The following is a 9,363-nucleotide window of genomic DNA, read 5'->3' on the forward strand; positions in this document are numbered from 1 at the left end:
TGAGAGTTAGGGGAAGGGTTAGGCTTAGGCTTAGGGTTAGTCTGAGCATGAGGTTGAGGTTGAGAGTGAGGGTTACAGTGATGGTTAGGTTTACCATTAGGTGAGGGTTAGGCTGAGTTTTAGGGTTATGGGGAGGATTAGGGTCAGGTTGATGGCAAGGGTAAAGGTTAGGTTTAGGCTGAGGGTGAGGGTTAAGATAAGGGTGAGGGTTAGGTTTAGGGGAAGGGTGTGGGTGAGGGTTAGATTGAGGATTAGTGTTAGGGTGAGTGTGAGGTTTAAGGTGAGGATGAGTATTAGGGTTAGGGTGAGGGATAGCGTGAGGGTGAAGTTTAAGTTTAGGTTTAGGTTGAGGTTTAGGGTTAGGGTGATTGTTAGGGTTAGTGTGAGGGTTAGTGTTAGGGTTAGGGTGAGTATTAGGGTGAGGGTAAGTGTCAGGGTGAGGGTTAGGGTTAGGGTGAGGGTATGTTTAGGTTGCGGGTTAGGGTTAGGGTTAGAGTTAGGGTTAGAGTTAGGGTTAGTGTGAGAGTGAGGTTTATGCTTAGAGTTAGGTTTAGTGTTAGTGTTAGGGTTAGGGTGAGGGTCAGGGTTAGGATTAGGCTTAGGCTTAGGCTTAGGCCGAGCATGAGGGTGAGGTTTAGGGTAAGGGTTAGGGTGAGGGTTAGGGTTAGGGTTAGGGTGAGGGTTAGGATAAGGTTTAGTGTTAGGATTAGGGTTAGGGTGAGGGCTAGGCTGAGGGTTAGGGAGATGGTTATGTTTAGGGATAGGGTTAGGTTTAGGATTACGGTTAGGGTGAGGGTGAGTGTGAGTGTTAGGTTTAGGCTTAGGGTTAGGCTTAAGGTTTGGCTGAGGGTGAGGGTGTGGGTTAGGGTTAGGGTTTGGGTTAGGGTGAGGGTGAGGCAGAGGATTAGAGTTACGTTTAGGGTTAGTGTTAGAGTTAGGTTTAGGGTTAGTGTTAGGGTTAGGGTTAGGCTTAGGCTTAGGGTTAGGGTTAGGTTGAGGTTTAGGGTTAGATATAGGATTAGGGGGAGCGTTAGGGTAAGGGTTAGGCACAGGGTTAGTGTTAGGGTTAGGGTAAAGGTGAGGGTTAGTTTGAGGATTAGGGTTAGGTTTAAGGTTAGGGTTAGTGTGAGGGTTAGTGTTAGGGTTAGGGTTAGAGTTACAGTGAGGGTGAGGTTGCGGTTGAGGATTAGAGTTAGAGTTAGTGTGGGGCATATTGTTAGGGTTAGGGTTAGTTTGATGGTGAAGGTGAAGTTTAGGGTTAGATTTAGGGTTAGTGTTATTTTGAGGGTTAAGTTTAGGGTTAGGGTGAGGTTTAAGGTGAGGGTGAGGTTTAGGGTTAGAGTTAGATTTAGGTTGAGGGTTAGGGTTAGGGTTAGTCTTAAGGTTAGTGTTAGAGTGAGAGTTAGGGGGAGGGTTAGGGTTAGGGTTAGGTTTAGGTTTAAGGTGAGTTTGAGTGTGTGTTAGGGTTAGGATTAGGGTTAGGATAAGGGCTAGGGTGAGGGTGAGAGTTAGGGGAAGGGTTAGGCTTAGGCTTAGGTTTAGGCTGAGCATGAGGTTGAGGTTGAGGGTGAGGGTTACAGTGATGGTTAGGTTTACCATTAGGTGAGGGTTAGGCTGAGTTTTAGGGTTATGGGGAGGATTAGGGTCAGGTTGATGGTAAGGGTAAAGGTTAGGTTTAGGCTGAGGGTGAGGGTTAAGATAAGGGTGAGGGTTAGGTTTAGGGGAAGGGTGTGGGTGAGGGTTAGATTGAGGATTAGTGTTAGAGTGAGTGTGAGGTTTAGGGTGAGGATGAGTATTAGGGTTAGGGTGAGGGATAGCGTGAGGGTGAAGTTTAAGTTTAGGTTTAGGTTGAGGTTTAGGTTTAGGGTGGTGTTAGGGTTAGTGTGAGGGTTAGTGTTAGGGTTAGGGTGAGTATTAGGGTGAGGTTAAGTGTCAGGGTGAGGGTTAGGGTTAGGGTGAGGGTATGTTTAGGTTGCGGGTTAGGGTTAGGGTTAGAGTTAGGGTTAGATTTAGGGTTAGTGTGAGAGTGAGGTTTACGCTTAGAGTTAGGTTTAGTGTTAGTGTTAGGGTTAGGGTGAGGGTTAGGGTTAGGATTAGGCTTAGGCTTAGGCTTAAGCAGAGCATGAGGGTGAGGGTTAGGGTTAGGGTTAGGGTTATTGTTAGGGTTAGAGTAAGAGTTACAGGTTGAGGATGAGGTTGACGGTTAGGGTTAGTGTGACATTTAGGTTGAGGTTTAGGGTTACGGTTATGGTTAGGGGTAGGTTGAGAGTGAGGTTTAGGGTTAGACTTAGGGTTAGGAGGAGTGTTATGGTGAGGTTTAGTGTTAGGGTTAGTGTTAGGGTGAGGGTAAGGGTTAGCTAGAGGTTTAGGGATAGGGCTAGTTTCAGGATTAGGGTTAGGGTGAGGGTGAGTGTGAGGGTAACGGTGAGGGTTAGGGTGAGGGTAAGTGTTAGGGTGAGGGTTTGGGTTAGGGTGAGGGTTATGGTTAGGGTTAAGTTTAGGATTAGGGTTAGGGTGAGGGTGAGTATGAGGGTTAGGGTGAGGGTAAGTATTAGGGTTAGAGTGTGGGTTAGGGTGAGGGTGAGATTTGGGGTTAGAGTTAGGGTTAGGGTGAGGGTTAGGTTGTGGTTTTGTGTTAGTTTTAGGGTTAGGGTTACTGTGAGAGTTAGGGTGAGGTTTAGGGTTAGGGTTAGGATTATGGTTAGGGTTAGCGTTAGGGTTAGGGTGAGGGTGAGGTTTAGGGTTAGTGTTAGGGTTAGGGTTAGTGTTAGGGTGAGGGTAAGTGTTAGGGTGAGGGTTAGGGATAGGGTGAGGTTTATGTTTAGGGTTAGGGTTAGGTTTAACGTTATTGTTAGCATTAGGGTTAGGGTTATGGTTAGTAAGAGGGTGAGATTGAGGGTTAGGGTTATGGTTCGGATGAGGTTTATGGATAGGGTTAGAGTTAGGGTTAGGGTCGCGGTGAGGTTTAGGGTTAGAATTAGGGTTATGGTGAGTCTGAAGTTGGGGTTTAGTGTTAGGATTAATATTAGGGTTAGGCTTCAGGTGAGGCTAAGGTTGAGGGTGAGTGTTAGGTTTAGGTTTAGGATTCGGATTAGGGTTAGGGTTAGGGTGAGTGTGAGTGTTAGGGTTAGTGTTAGGCTTAGGGTTAGGCTGAGGGTGAGGGTGAGGTTGAGGGTTAGGGTTAGGGTGAGGGTAAGGGTTAGAGTTATGGGGAGGGTTAGGATGAGGGTTAGGGATAGGATTAGGGTTAGGGTGAGGGTTAGGGTGAGGGTGAGGTTTAGGATTAGGGTTAGGGTTAAGTTTAGGGTTAGGGTTAGGGTTAGGATTATTGTTAGGGTTAGGGTTACAGTTATGTTGAGGGTGAGGGTGAGGGTTAGGGATAGGATGAGGTTCAGGTTTAGGGTCAGTTTTAGAGTTAGGGTTAGGGTGAGGGTGAGGTTTAGGGTTAGAGTTAGGGTTAGTGATAGTGTAAGGGTTAGGGTGAGGGTTAGGTTTAGGGTTAGGCTTAGGCTTAGGCCGAGCATGAGGGTGAGGGTTAGGGTTAGGGTGGGGTTTACGGTTAGGGTTAGGGTGAGGGTGAGGTTGAGGTTGAGGGTTAGATATAGGGTGAGGGTGAGGGTTAGGGTTAGGGTTAGCTTTAGTGTTAGGGTTAAGGTGAGGGTGAGGGTTAGGTTGAGGTTTAGGGTTAGGGTTAGGGTTTGCGTTAGTGTGAGGGTTAGTGTTAGGGTTAGGGTCAGTGTTAGGGTGAGGGTAAGTGTTATGGTGAGTGTTTGAGTTAGGGTGAGTGTTATGTTTAGGGTGAGGGTTAGGAATAGGGTTAGGGTTATTGTTAGGATTAGGTTTAGGTTTACAGTTAAGGTGAGGGTGCGGATGAGGGTTAGGGTTGGGGTTAGGGTGAAGTTTAGGATTTGGCTTAGGGTTAGAGTTAGGGTTAAGGTGAGGCTGAGGTTTAGGATTAGCGTTTGGTTTAGGGTAAGGGTTAGGGTGAGGGTTAGGTTAGTATTAGTGTTAGGGTTAGGGTTAGGGTGAGAGTTAGGGGGAGGCTTAGGTTTAGTATTCGAATTAGGGTTAGTGTTAGGGTGAGGTTTAGGGTTCCGTTAGGGTTAGGGTTAGTGTGATCTTTAGGGTGAGTGTAATGTTTAGGGTTAGGGTTAGGGTTAGGCTTAGGGTTAGACTGAGGTTGAGGGTGAGGGTGAGTGTTAGTGGTAGGTTGAGGGTTAGGATGAGGGTTAGGGTTAGGGTTCCACTTAGGGTGAGGGCTATGGTGAGGGTGAGGTTTAGTGTTAATATTAGGGTGAGGTTTAGGTTTATGGTTAGGGTTAGGGTTAGGGTGAGATTGAAGTTTAGGGTTAGAGTTAGGGTTAGGGTGAGGCTGAGGGTGAGCGTTAGGGTTAGGGTGACATTTAGGGTGAGGGTGAGTGTCAGGCTTAGGGTTAGGATTAGGATTAGGGTAAGGTTTAGGGTGAGTGTGAGTGTTAAGGTTAGGGTTATGGTGAGGGTAAGTGTTAGGATGAGGGTTAGGGATAGGGTGAAGTATATGGTTAGCATGAGAGTTAGGGTTAGGGTTAGGGTTATTGTAAGGGTTAAGCTTAGGGTTATGGTTACTGTGAATTTGAGGGTGAGAGTTAGGATTAGAGTTAGGGTCAGGTTTAGGTTTAGGTGTAGGGTTAGGGTTAGAGTTAGGGTTAGGTTTAGGGTTAGGGTTATTGTTAGGGTGAGGGTTAGGATTATTGTTAGTGTTATGTTTAGGGTTAAGTTTGCGGTTCGGGTGAGGCTGAGGGTGAGGGTTATGTTTAGGGTTAGGGTTAGGGTTAGTATTAGGGTTAGGGATAGGGTGAGGTTTATGGTGAGGGTGAGGGTTAGGGTTAAGGTTAGGATTAGGGTTAGGGTTACGGTGAGGGTGAGGGTGAGGTTTCGGGATAGCATGAGGGTTGGGGTTAGGGTTAGAGTGAAGATTAGGGTGAGGATTAGGCTTAGGCTTAGGTTTAGGGTGTGAGCTAGGGTGAGGTTGAGGGTTAGGGTGAGTGTTAGGGTGAGGCTTTGGGTTAGGGTTAGGGTTAGGGTTGGAGTTAGTGTTAGGCTTTGTGTTAGGAGGAGGGGTAAGGGGAGGGTTAGTGTTAAGTGAGGGTGAGGTTTAGGGTTAGATGTAGCGTTAGGTTGAGGGATAGTGTGAGGGTTAGTGTTAGGGTTAATGTTACAGTTAGGTTTAGGGTGAAGGTGAGTGTGAGGGATAGGGTTAGTCTTAGGCTTATGCTTAGGCTTAGGCCGAGCATGAGGGTGAGGATGAGGGTTAAGTTTAGTGTGAGGGTGAGGGTTTTAGGGTTAGGGTGAGGGTTAGGATGCGGTTTAGGGTTAGGATTAGGGTTAGGGTGAGGGCTAGAGTGAAGGTGAGGCTTGTGGTGAGTGTTAGGGTGTTGTTTAGGGTTAGGGTTAGGGTTAGAGTTACAGTGAGTTTGAGGGTTAGGGTTAGGATTAGGGTTAGGATTTTTGTTATGGTTAGAGTTAAGTTGAGGGTAGGGGTGAGGGTGCAGATTAGGTTTAGGGTTAGGGTGAGGTTTAGATTTAGGGTTTGGGTTAGTTTGAGTGTTAAGATTAGGGTTAGGGTGAGGTTTAGGATGAGGTTCAGGATTAGGATGAGGATTAGGTTGAGGGGTTGGGTGAGAGTTAGGGTGAGGGTTAGGGTTAGGGATAGGGTTAGGTTTATGATTAGGGTTAGAGTGAGGGTGAGTGTGAGGGTTAGGGTTAGGTTTAGGCTTAGGGTTAGGGTTAGGCTTAGGGTTAGGGTGAGGGTTAGGGTTATTGTTTGGGTAAGCATGAGGGTGAGGGTGAGGATTAGGGTTAGGGTTAGGGTTAGGGTTAGGGTTAGGTTTGTCATTAGGGTTAGTGTTTCGGTTAGGGTTAGGTTTACGGTTAGGGTTAGGGTTACAGTAAAGGTTAGTGTTAGGGTTAGGTTTAGGATTAGGGTTAGGCTGAGGGTGAGGTTGGTGGTGAAGAGTAGGTAAGGGTTAGGGTTAGGGTTAGGTTTAGAGTTATGCTTAGGGTTATTGTTAGTGTTATGGTAAGGGTTAAGTTTGCAGTCAGGGTGAAGCTGAGGGTGAGGGTTATGGTTAGTGTTAAGGTTAGGGTTAGGATTAGTATTAGTCTTATTTTTGGTTTTGGGTTAGAGTTACAGTGAGATTGACGGTGAGGGTGAGGGTGAGGGTTAGGGTTAGGTTTATGGTGAGGTTTAGGGTTAGGGTTAGGGTGAGGGTGAGGGTAAGTTTTAGGGTTAGATTTAGGGTTAGGGGGAGGGTTAGGATGAGGGTTAAGGTTAGGTTTAGTGTTAGGGTTAGGGTGAGGGTGAGGGTTAGTTTGACGTTTAGGGATAGGGTTAGGGTTAGTGTTAGGGTTAGGGTGACGGTGAGTGTGAGGGTTAGGGTTAGGCTTAGGCTTAGGGTAAGGCTGAGGGTGAGTTTGGGGGTTAGGATTAGGGTTAGGGTCATGGTTAGTGTTAGGTTTAGGGTTAATGTTAAGGTTAGGGTTAGAGTTACAGTGAGCGTGAGGGTGCTGGTGAGGGTTAGGGCTTGGGTGAGGTTTAGGATTAGGGTTAGGGTTAGGATGAGGGTGAGGTTTAGGTTTAGAGTTAGGTTTAGGGGAGGGTTAGGGTGAGGTTTACGGTTAACTTTAATGTTAGGGTTATGGTGAGGCTAAGGATTAGAGTTCGGGTCATTGTTAGGTTAAGGTTTATGTTTACGGTTACTGTGAGGGTGTGGGTTAAGGTTAGGGTTAGGGTGAGGTTTAGGGTTTGGGTTAGGGTTAGAGTTATGTTTTGGGTGAGCGTGAGATTTAAGGTTAGTGTCACGGTTAGGTTGAGGGTTAGGGTTAGGGTTAGTGTTAGGTTTAGGGTTAGGGTGAGAGTTACGGGGAGGGATAGTGTTAGGGTTGGAGTTAGGATTAGGGTTAGGGTGAGAGTGAGTATGTGGGTTAGGGTTAAATTTAGGTATAGGCTTAGGGTTAGGCTGAGAGTGAGTGTGTGTGTTAGGGTTATGTTTAGGGTTAGGCTTAGGGTTAGGCTGAGGGTGAGGTTGAGGGTGAGAAAGTTAGGGTTAGGGTGAGGGTTAGAATTAGGGTTAGGATGAGGTTTAGAGTTAGGATTATGGTTAGTGTGAGGGCTAGTGTGAGGGTAAGGGTTAGTGTTAGGGTTAAGGTGAGGTTTAGGGTTATGGTTAGGGTTAGGGTTCGGGTCAGGGTGACCTTTAGTGTTAGAGTTAGGGTTAGGATGAAGCTGAGGTTATGGGTTAGGGTTAGGGTTAATGTTAGGGTTAGGGTTAATGTGAGGGTTAGGGTGAGGGTGAGGGTTATTGTTAGGCTTAGGATTAGGGTTAGGGTTAGGGTGAGTGTGATCGTTAGTGTTAGGGTTAGGGTTAGGCTTAGTCTTAGGCTGAGGGTGAGGGTGAGGGTGAGGGTTAGGATTAGGGTAAGTGTTAGGGTTAGGTTTAGGGTGAGAGTTAGTGTTAATTAAGTTTAGGTTTAGGGTAAGGGTTAGGGTAAGGGTTACTGTGAGGGTGAGGTTTAGGGTATAGGTTGAGGATTATGGTTAGGCTTAGGGTTAGGGTGAGCATGAGGGTTAGGGTTACGGTGAGGGTGAGGGTTAGAATTAGATTTAGGGTAAGGGTTAGGGTTAGGTTGAGGATTATTGTTAGGGTTAGGGTTAGGGTGAGGATTAGGGTTAGGTTTAGGGTGAGGGTTATGATGAGGATTAGGGTTAGGTTTATGGTTAGGGTTATTGTTAATGTTATGGTTAGTGTTAAGTTTGCTGTGAGGGTGTGGCTGACAGTGAGGTTTATGTTTAGGTTTAAAGTTAGGGTTAGTGTTAGGCTTAGGCTTAGGGTTAGGCTGAGGGTGATTGTGGGGGTGAGGATTAGGGTTAGGTTTAGGTTTAGGTTTAGGGTTAGGGTTATTGTTAGTGTTATGGTTAGGGTTAAGTTTGCGGTGAGGGTGAAGCTGAGGGTGACGATTATGTTTAGGGTTAGGATTTGGGTTAGAGTTAGGGTTATTGTTAGGTTTAGGGTTAGATTTACAGTGAGGTTGAGGGTGAGTGTGAGGGTTAGGGTTAGTGTTAGTGTAAGGGTGAGGGTGAGGTTTAGGGTTAGACTTAGTGTTAGGAGGGGGTTAGGGTGAGGTTTAGGGCTAGGGTTAGTGTTAGGGTAAGGGTGAGGGATAGGGTTAGGTTGAGGTTTAGAGATAGTGTTAGGTTTAGGATTAGGTTTAGGTTGACGGTGAGTGTGAGGTTTAGGGTGAGGGTTAGGCTTAGGCTTAGGGGTAGGCTGAGGGTGAGGGTGGGCGTTAGGATTAGGGTTAGGCTGATGGTTAGTTTTAGGGTTAGGTTGAGGGTTAGGATGTGGGTTAGGGTTAGGATTAGGGTTAGGGTGAGGGCTAGGGTGAGGGTGAGGTTTAGGGTAAGGCTTAGGCTTAGGCTTATGGTTAGGCTGAGTGTGAGGGTGTGGTTGAGTGTTAGGGTTAGGTTGATATTTATGGTTATGGTGAGGTTTATGATGAGGTTTAGGGTTAGGTTGAGGGTTAGGGTGAGGATGATGGTAAGGGTAAAGGAGAGGTTTATGCTGAGGGTGAGATTTTCGTTAAGGTTGAGGTTTAGGGTTAGTTTTAGGGTTAGGGTAAGTGTTAGGGTTAGGGTGAGGGTGAGGGTTAGATTGAGGATAAGGGTTAGGGTTAGTGTGAGGTTTAGGGTGAGGATGAGGGTTAGGATTAGGGTGAGGGTGAGGTTTAGAATTACGGTTAGGTTGAGGGCTAGGGTGAGTGTGAGGGTGAGGGTTAGGGTTAGGGTGAGGGTGAGGTTTAGGTTTTGGGTTAGGGTTAGAGTTAGATTTAGGGAGAGGGTGAGGTTTAGGGTTAGAGTTAGGGTTAGGGTAAGGGTTAGGGTGAGGATGATGGTAAGGGTAATGGTGAGGTTTAGGCTGAGGTTGAGGGTTAAGATAAGCGTGAGTGTTAGGGTTACGTTTAGGGTTAGGGTAAGGGTTATGGTTAGGTTACAGTTAGGGTTAGTGTTAGGGGTTGCTTAGATTTAGGATTAGTGTTAGGGTTAGTGTGAGGCTTAGGGTGAGGATGAGGGTTAGGGTTAGGCTGAGGGTGAGGGTTAGATTTAGGGTTAGGGTGAGGGCTAGGGTGAGGGTGAGGGTTATGGTTAGTGTTAGGGTTAGGGTGAGGTTTAGGATTAGGGTGAGGATTAGGGTTAGTGTGAGGGTGAGTGTTAGGGTTAGGATTAGTGCTAGGGTGAGTGTAAGTGTTATGGTGAGGGTTAGGGTTAGGGTGAGGGTTATGGTTAGTGTGAGGGTTAGGGTTAGGTTTAGGGTGAGGGTGAGGGTG

Source organism: Dipodomys merriami, unplaced genomic scaffold (assembly GCF_024711535.1).
Source record: "Dipodomys merriami isolate MVZ:Mamm:240054 unplaced genomic scaffold, mDipMer1.0.p SCAF_96, whole genome shotgun sequence".
Lineage (NCBI taxonomy): Eukaryota > Metazoa > Chordata > Mammalia > Rodentia > Heteromyidae > Dipodomys > Dipodomys merriami.